This window comes from Neophocaena asiaeorientalis, unplaced genomic scaffold (assembly GCF_003031525.2).
Source record: "Neophocaena asiaeorientalis asiaeorientalis breed wild unplaced genomic scaffold, Neophocaena_asiaeorientalis_V1.1 scaffold155, whole genome shotgun sequence".
Taxonomy (NCBI): domain Eukaryota; kingdom Metazoa; phylum Chordata; class Mammalia; order Artiodactyla; family Phocoenidae; genus Neophocaena; species Neophocaena asiaeorientalis.
The window spans coordinates 5,356,296-5,365,733 of NW_020173040.1; the positions used below are offsets into that span (position 1 = coordinate 5,356,296).

General features: G+C 47.7%; 1 pseudogene; it reads right to left on the reverse strand.

Moving 5' to 3' along the window:
- Positions 1 to 1,860: 1,860 nt before the first annotated feature.
- Positions 1,861 to 3,688, reverse strand: LOC112398281 (histone acetyltransferase KAT7-like; annotated as a pseudogene).
- Between the last annotated feature and the right edge of the window lie 5,750 nt (positions 3,689 to 9,438).

Consider the following 9,438-nt stretch of genomic DNA (forward strand, 5'->3'; position numbering starts at 1 on the left):
TCAGTCCCTGGCATCCACAGTCCTATGCTCTAGGGACCTCATATAAGTGGAAAGCTACAGTATTTTTCTTTTTGTGACTGCCTTATTTCACTTAGTGTAATGTCCTCAAGAGTCATTCAATGAATGTCAGAATCTTCTCTCTTTTTTATAGGCCGAATAAATATTCTCTTGTATGAATATACCACGTCTTGTTTATCCATTCATCCATTGATGTGCACTTGGGTTGTTTCCATCTCTTGGCTATCGTGAATAAACATGGGTATACACATATCTCTTTGAGACCCTGCTGCAATTCTTTGTTTTTGAGCAGAGAACATGCTTTACTGAGGAGTAGATATAGAACAGCACATTCTACCACATGTGGGGAAGGGTTAGCTTCTGTAAAAGGCCTTTACCCCTTAAGAAAACCCCCAGTGAAGTTGCTTTTGGATAAATTTTAACAGTGACACTGAAACTGGCAGGGAGCTGCCACTGAACTGCTTAAAATTAGCTCCCCCCCAACCCACAGGGAACATAAACCGTGTACAAAGACGACAAGAGAAAGGCACAAATGACCAGAGTTGGGATTGTGGTGAGGGCTCCACATGAAGACAGTGGTGTTGTAGGAAAGGGTGACGTGACGTACGTCAAAAGCTGCCCCAAGGTAGCAGGTTATAATGGGCTAGAGGGAAATTAGAGGGAGCATCTCTTCCTTCACTTAAACAACACCAAAAATAGGAGGCCAGAGAATGGGGGGATGGTGGTAAATCCCGAAAAGGAAATGGAGGAGGAGTTCTTGGAAGGGCATGAACACTTGAGTCCTAGGGGGAGGGGGAGGCGGTGATGGAAAGCAAACCCTGGCAGCGGTGACCATTCTGCCTTGCTGAGTCACGGGCTGAGACACGGAAGTCATTTTCAGTCGCTTCTCCAAGGATGTTCAGACAAAAGCAATGTAACTTATGTGGAAGTACAGGTGTGCTATATCAGACCGGTACTGGTGAAAAGGTCTCTGCAGTATAATTAACCAGTTAACATGCAGCATGAAAGGGAGAACTGGAAATTATTTGGGCACCTGCAAACGTAAAAACGGGCAGGGAGTAAAGAGAAGAAAACATTTACTACTGAGTGCTTTCTGGTGAGGCAAAAAGTAGCCTTCCATTCCCTTCCACCAAGACGTTGCCCACTGCCCACAGGTGAACTCAAATCCAAGTACAGAATCACCACCTCTCAATTCTTGTCTCCATCTCATTCAGATAATGTGCTACAACCAAGACTAATCCCTGCGAGTCTTCAAAAGTATCTGGCTCTGGTCAGCCTGAGACTGACAAAAACAGGTCTTTCAGTAAAAATGGAGGAAAAAACTTAAAGTGAGATGAAATCCAAAGGGAAGGGACCCCTCCCAGCGCACACACACACACTCAGAAGTGTTACCTCTTCCCTGCCCCTCCAAACACACACGTAAGGAATAACTGGGAAGGTCCTGGTGGCGGTAACCATAGTTGGTGGCCTGGTGACCGGGTGGCAAGAAGTACTATTACAAAGGTTAGAAGATACGACACGATCTCACGGGGCCAGAGGAGAGAACCAGTGACTGGACAGGTACAGTACCAAAACAGAACACCTTGGGTCGGTGCCACGAGGGATCTGCACTCAAGTCTAATACAGATCCCATCCAGGCAACCTCACCGAGGTCGAACAACAGTTCCTCAGAACCAGCGTCTGCAGTGTACGCGAAGGTCAGAGCCAGGACAGTCCTGAGGGGGATGGCCGTCCCAAAGGATACTGTACTTGCCAATCACAAGACCAACAGAAATGACAGACAGCTCCCTAGCGTACAGATTCCTACTGCTGGGGTTTGCTGGCTCGGAGTAACTGGTCACTTTAAATGCCCTTCGGAGGGGTCCCTTTTAAACAGCTTGGATCCATGGTTTTATTGGAGCTGGATCTTTTGGCCTCTTTGGCTATCCACTCATCAATCAGGTCCTGTCTCTTCAAAACGAGGTGTTTTCCTTTCCAATATTTGAGCATCTGAAGGGCTTGCAGAGTGCTGACGATGCCCACGGGATTCACAGCTGTCTCCTGGCTAATTTCTTTGGTAGAAATCTCTTTGCCTTGGAAATTATTCAGGTAATGAAGAAGCACTTCTTCCAGTAACTGCGGTAGTTCATGAGCCACAGATCTGAGAGTGGACGTTCTGGGGAGCCAACTTTTTCTTCCGCTTTGGAAAGCAAATAACTGAAATCAACGAGCATCTTGCCATAGCCCTGTCTCATGTACTGAGGCATGGTAAGGATACAGGATACATTGTGGTGGAGGAATGAATTCTTTTCCTCGGAAAATTATCCAATCAGGTGACAACCGGTGTTGTCTGCTTCTGTCATAACATAGAACAGGAAGGGTTCTACCTCATAATGTAATGTCTTGTGGTCCAGAAAAACCTTGGCCAACAGGCACAGTTTTTGGCAGTAGATCTTGTTTTTCTTGCCATCCACTTCAAACACAGAGATTGAACCTTTGCGATATATCTCATCTCCGGGTGGGTGTTTCCACACACACTTAGCCATGTGTCAGCGGAATATTGTCTGGCTCTTCATGTATTTTAAACAGAATTCACACATGTAAAGACATCCCAGTCATGCATATTCCTCAGGAGAGGGAGAATGGTACCAAGTATCAAGCTCATAGCGACAAAAAGCAATAGTTTTAATCATGTTCCTCCCCTCTGTGATTTGGCCTTGCAGCCTTAACTTCTCCAGACCCTCTGAAGCCCGGGCTTGTGCTCTTCCAAAAACATCCGTCACAGTCGCTAGTCAGGGTTTTCCAGGAGAGGTTCCTGAGTGTTCCCATAGGTCTGTCTGTGTTCCGTATATTTCTCTTTCAGTTCTTTGCTCAGCCCAGCATTTCTTTTCTTCCTGAGTTCAGCAAACCTATTCCTTATATCGCAACTGCCTCTCTGTTGGTGCCTGGTTGCATGCCTGTTGTTGCCATCTTGCCTGTGGGACAGCATCCTTTCTTCTCTCTGCTTATCCTGGCTCTGTGCTCTCACCTTGCATTTATCAGCTGAGAGGTTACGATAGAGAGGGCATCCTGGTGTAGAGAAATGTCTCTCGTGTTTTCCTGTAAGGTGTCCTAGGGAGTCACAGCCTGGTGTAGGACCGTTCGTACTGAAATTGTAGCTTTCGTGGAAGTGGCAGCGCTTGGGGCGATGAGAGAGATCACTGCCTGAGTCCTTCAGGGACGCATCCTTGGCAGCGCTCTCATCGTGAGACACGTTGGGGCTGGAGATGTCTATATCAGACTCAGCAGAAGGGGCGTTTCCAGCTGGAGTTCGAGGCGGAGACTCATCACGATCAGCTGTATTTTTAGTTTCTCTATCTGAAAAGTCAACAACTTGCTCACTTTCTGAGCCGGATGAACGAGTCTGCCGAAGCGGGTATTTTTTCGGGGCCACTGGGGTAGGCTGCCGCTGACTACGTGCCACTCTCCCGGTAGAACAAGCAGGTTCCTCGGTACCGAAAGACTGCAAATTTCCAACAGGACTGGAATCTTGGGGACTCTGCTTTAGCCGGGCCGAGGAGCAGGTGACTTGGGCAGATGGCCGGGATGTGCCATCATTCTCTGAACTGTCTGTGTGCTCGAGATCTGTAGAAAAATCGGAATCTTCGGTTCCATCTGAACTACTGCCTGCATTCCTCTTCCTTTGCGGCATTGCCGGCGGCTGCGGCCCACCGGTTCCGATTCGGGCAGCGGCGGCAGCAGCAGTAGGAAGGGTGGCTCCGGCGAGCTCCGTGGCGGCCTCTGTAGCGTCCCAATCCTGCGGAAGATCCCAAGTGCCTCCTGCTTCACAGCGTCTAGAGCCTTCTCCTGTTGCAATTCTTTTGCACAAGTGGGATTGCTGGATCAACGGTAATTCTATTTTTAATTATTTGAGGATCATATTTAACATCGTTGTATAAAACAATACTTATACACAGTTCAGATTCAAAAAGTACAAGAAGAAAACCATGAAGAACAGTTTTTAACGACTTCTCTCTCCAAGCAATCCAGTTCATTTCCAGACAGACAACTACTGTTATGAGGTCCTCAGACATCCCTCTCATCTGGAGGTATTCAATACATAGACATTGTATTCGCAACTATTTACATGGTGTTTACATTGTATGGGGTACCGTGAGGAATCTAGAGACGATTTAAAGTATGTAGAAGGACGTGCATAGATTACATGCAAATACTGTGCCATCTTATATAACGGATTTGAGCATCTGTGGATTTTGGTATCCAGTGGAATCCTGAAACAGACTCCCCACAGCTACTGAGGGACAGTTGTACTGCCTCATCATGTTTGCTTTGTCTTTTCTTTTTCCAGAAATATATCCTTCTGTTGTAACTACTAGAGCATGCAGGACCACTTCCTCTCACCCTATCCAGTGGCGACACCATCTTGAGTGTGGTGTCCATTTTCCACTCAGGGCACCCACGGAACTTTTAGGGTTCCTTGGACCATACTTTGAAAATACGGATCTAGTCCACCTCTCTCCATTTCAGAAATGAAGAGACTGGAATTGAGGGAGGGGGAGGGGGTTCCTCAGCATCTCAGAGTGACAACATAGCTGACCTTGGAGCACACTCACATTTCTGACCCCAGCCAGGTCTGTGCTTTGGGCCACATGCACCGATGCCACATGGTCCTCGGTGGCTCTCAGGGATGGAGGGACATGCTGGAGTTCCATGCTCTTGTGTTTCACAGCTGCACCCAGTGTGACCTCTCAAACACAGACTCTGAAATCCCTGGCCAATGGTCTGCCTTAAGTTAATATCAGATACCCTGCACCAATTGTAAAAGTCAGATCTCAGAGAAATTGTCTCGTGACTCTCCCGTGTCTTGTATGGGGCGAGAATTGGTCCCTATAACCTGGTAACATGCCCCAGAGGAAGATTATCAGCATTTTCTGGATGCTTCCAGCTGGAATGAATGCCAAGAACTTGGATGCAAAGAACAGATTCATCTTTCCACCCTCCAGATGGAGTGTGCTCATTAATGTTAATTACTGGGCTGGCACATGTCCCTTCCAGCCCCGTTTCCCAGGGAGGACCTGACACCCGGAAGTGAGGCTACACTGAACTCAGCTGCCATTCCCTGGGAGCTGAGGAACCGGCCTTCCCAGGGGCCAGCTCAGTGGTCCCCAACAGAGTTGACCCATCCTTCAGCATGGCGCCTGCGCGAGCCAGATGCTCCACGGGCCACGCTCTTGGGGTGGCTGGAGGTGAGCTTGCTTGAGTCCGGGGTTCTGATCTGGGCGAGTGAATGACCCTGGAGGGGAATGGCTTCTGGGCTGACCCAGCACACTTGTCGAAGTGAGAGGCTTTAGGGTTGGGGTGTAGAAGATCCAAATGGAAAAGAGTCCTGCCAGATGCCATGGGAAAGTCACAGGACAAAGTGACCAGTCCAAATATAGGCCCTGGAAACAAGTATCTCAGTCAACAAGCAATAGGGCAGCCACAATTCAAAGGGTACACAAATAGAGGATTTACATACAAATGTGTGTACTACCCCAGGGCTGAGAGTGGGGGGCTCAAGACCTTACTCTCTGGGCTGACATATTTCTTTATTTCTGTACATATGTGTGTCTTACCTGCTAGGGCTACCGTAACAAAATACCACCGACTGTGTGGCTTAAACAACAGAAATTAAGTTTCTCACAATTCTGGAGGCGAGAAGTCCCGGATGAAGATCTGGCGGGTTTGGTTTTTGGTGAGAGCTTTTCTCCCTGGCTTGCAGACAAGCCTCCTTCTCGCTGTGTCCTCACATGGCCTTTCTTCAGTGTATTGGGTTAGCCATACATTTCGTTCGGGTTTTTCTGTAACATCTTATGGAAAACCCGAACAAATTTTTGGCCAGCCCAATATGAGAACGGGAAGAGGGAGAGAGTCATTGCCCACTCTTCCTCTTCTTATAAGACCACCAATCCTATCAGACGAAGACCCCACCTTTATTCCCTCGTTTGACCTTAATTACCTCCTAAATGCCTTATCTCCAACACATTGGGAGTCAGGGCTTCAACATATGAATTTTGGGGGGATACACAATTCAGTCCATAGCAGTGTGTCAGTTCCTCAAGGGCAGGGTCCAAGTCTGCCCGAGAGGCACTGCCAGCCTGGAACCAGGCCAGGCCCGCCCCTTGTGGGTTCACAGGAAAGGTCAGAGAAGATGCAAACCTGCACTTAGCCGCTGCCCTCTGGACACCAATGGGAGGAAGCAAGGGGACTGAAAAAGCATGTCACTTATTACTGTGGGAAGAAACAACGGGCTGTACCGACATTGTGAATTCAATCAGGTAACAAAGATTGGAGCTGATCACGTGCAATCATCCACTGGTTCTATAAATAGTAGTGGAGCCATTATGAAACGTGACCTGTCAGAATCACTTCCCCACACGACAGATGGATTAAGTGGATGACATTTGCTCAGGACACAGAAGATGTCCAGTGTCATAACCCGACACCAATTACGTCGTCCCGTGGGACTGCGCTTGGTGGCTCCACGCCTCCATCAGAGCAATTAACAGGCTTGCCAGAGAGAAATGATGAGTATGTGCTAAGAGATGATTAAGACCATAACCACTACCAGGGCCGGAAGGATGTATGGAGGGGATGGGATTCATGGAATACTGTGGTGAGAACTTGTTATCTTCCAATATTTAAATATCCCTAGCCTCTAAGAAACATTCCAGAGCAAGGAGGCTGTATGAAGCAGCACCGTTTCAGATAGAAGAAAAGAGAGTATTTCTGCCAAGAGAATGCATCGGCATTGTATCATGGTTCCATAAGCCGTCACACCAGCTCTGCTGTATCACTTCTATAATATGATGCCGACGCTGTTGGTCTCACTTAGATCTCATACTCCCTTAACTATTTGGTGTGCACACCCCCCAGCCTCTGTATGTTTTGATCCTAGCAGCTCACACCTACTGTTTTTTAGAAGACTGCCCTTGGGCTACTGCAGCTGCTTCACCCATGCGTGCAGAGAACTCGAAATGCCTAGAAGTTTACATCAAGGACTCTTACCCTACCCAGATTGCACAAGATGCTAAAATTAGGAGATCCACTATCAGGAAAGCGTGTTCTGAACAGAAGGCCAAGGGTGGGACTGGACAGCCTTTTGCTAGTGCCGAAGAGATTAGATGTGCCACTTGGCCATCTCAGCAGAAACCAGGAATAGAAATGAGATTATCCAGAAAAGATCTCTGGAGGACTCTCTTATCTAATGGAGTGAATCCCTGGGACATGCATGGGTAATATACAAAGGTTTTGAGAATGTTACATTAGAAATGCTGCTGGCTGGGGCTTCCCTGGTGGCGCAGTGGTTGGGGGTCCGCCTGCTGATGCGGGGGACGCGGGTTTGTGCCCCGGTCCGGGAGGGTCCCACATGCCGTGGGGCGGCTGGGCCGCTGAGCCTGCGCTCCTCAACGGGAGGGGTCGCAGAGGTGAGGGGCCTGAGTACCACAAAAAAAAAAAAAAAGAAAGAAATGCTGCTGGCTAGAATCGAAAGGAACACAGACAAGATAAAACGAAGGAAGGCTATTGGACTCTAAAATTTCTACAGGCAGGAGCAGGATGATAAAACTAGTCAGCTACAAAGTGTTCTTCCCTTCAGGACAGTAGAGTGATGACTCTGAGAAGAAGAGCTTTGGCTCAGACTGTGGAGCCGTGTGGATCCTTGAGTCACAGATTATTGCCCAGACCTTGAAAACGAATGGAGTTTTCCCAGTTGGATTTTGAAACTGCTTGGGACTGGTGACTCCTTTCTTCCTTCCATTTTTTTCCTCCTTTAAAATGGGAATGTTGTGCCTGTCTCACCACTGTATTTTTGGAGCAGATAACTTGACTTCTAGTTCCACAGATGGAATTTTGCCCCAGGGTGGATCATATGCAGAGTTTTACCCATAATTCATTTAGATTTGGAGTTGATAATTTTGGACTTTGAGTTGATGCTATAATGGGTTGAGAATTTGGGGGATGTCAGAATGGGGTGAATGTGTATAGGATAGAGATGAATCTTTGGAAGCCAGAGAGTGCACTTCAGTAGATTGAATAATACCTCCTCAGGAAGTCCACAGCTGAATCTTTGGAATCTGTGAATGTTATCTTATATGGCAAAAGGAACTTTGCAGATGTCATTAAGTTAAAGATCTTAAGATGGTGAGATTATCTTGGGTTCTCTGGCTGAGTCCTAAACGTAAACACAAGTGTCCTAGAAGAGGAATTACAGAGGGAGATTTTTGGCTACAGTGGAGGAGGAAGTGTGGCCACAGAAGCAGAGACTGGAATGATGACGCCAGAAGCCAAGGAATTCTGGAAGCCTCTCTAAGTGAAAGAGGCAAGGAATGAATTCTCCCCTGCAGCGTTCCATAGGAACCAGCCCAGCTGACACCTTGATTTTAGCCCCTTAAGACTCATTCTGACCTCCAGAACTGTAACAGAATATATTTCTGTTGTTTTAAGCCGCTAAGCTTGTGGTCATTTGTTACACAGGCAACAGGAAGTCACTGTGGAGGTTTAAGAGAAAGGCATTTCTGTACACAATCCTTTTGATTCTTATATTCGATCTATAAAAGACATGCTCTATTTCCCCAGGTTTGGAGAAATGGAAACAAATCAATCAAAGGTACACAAGAACATGATGTCTACTTACTAGAGGAGGAGTGACTCACTGGCAGGCTGTCAGAAAAACGCACCTTAAAAGGGAACTGAAAACCCAAATGAAGACGGAACAAGAGCACAGCAGCTTCGGGCACTGACGCAAGTCAGACAAAGGCAGCCATATAGTCGGGGAAAGCGAGGGGAAAGAAATTGCACAAAGATATGGAGAGGACTTCCCTGGTGGCACAGTGGTTGAGAATCTGCCTGCCAATGCAGGGGACAAGGGTTCGAGCCCTGGTCCGGGAAGATCCCACATGCCGCGGAGCAACTAAGCGCATGCGCCACAACTACTGAAGCCCGTGCGCCTAGAGCCCGTGCTCCGCAACGAGAAGCCACCGCAATGAGAAGCCTGCACACTGCAATGAAGAGTAGCCCCCGCTCACTGTAACTAGAGAAAGCCCGTGCACAGCAATGAAGACCCAATGCAGCCAAAAATAAATAAAAGTAAAAAAAAAAAAAAAGATACGGAGAGTTTCATCGGTGGTCTTGCTGAGGCCGTAGCATCAGGAACTGAGGACTGGAACTTGGTGCAGTGGGAGCTGTAGCTCTTGCCCTTCCCAGCTTGCTGATCCATCAGGCACGGCAGTCACAGCAACAGGAGGAGCCAGAGCAAGCGCGTCGGTAGAGACCGTGAGAGGCAATGAGAGGAGAACAGGGGCAAGGCTGTTCTCGTCCTTACACCAAAAGATCCATTCTTTGTGGTAAACTTAGGGAACTTCTGTTCCTTATAGAGTCACTCTCAAATAGAAAACACCTGAA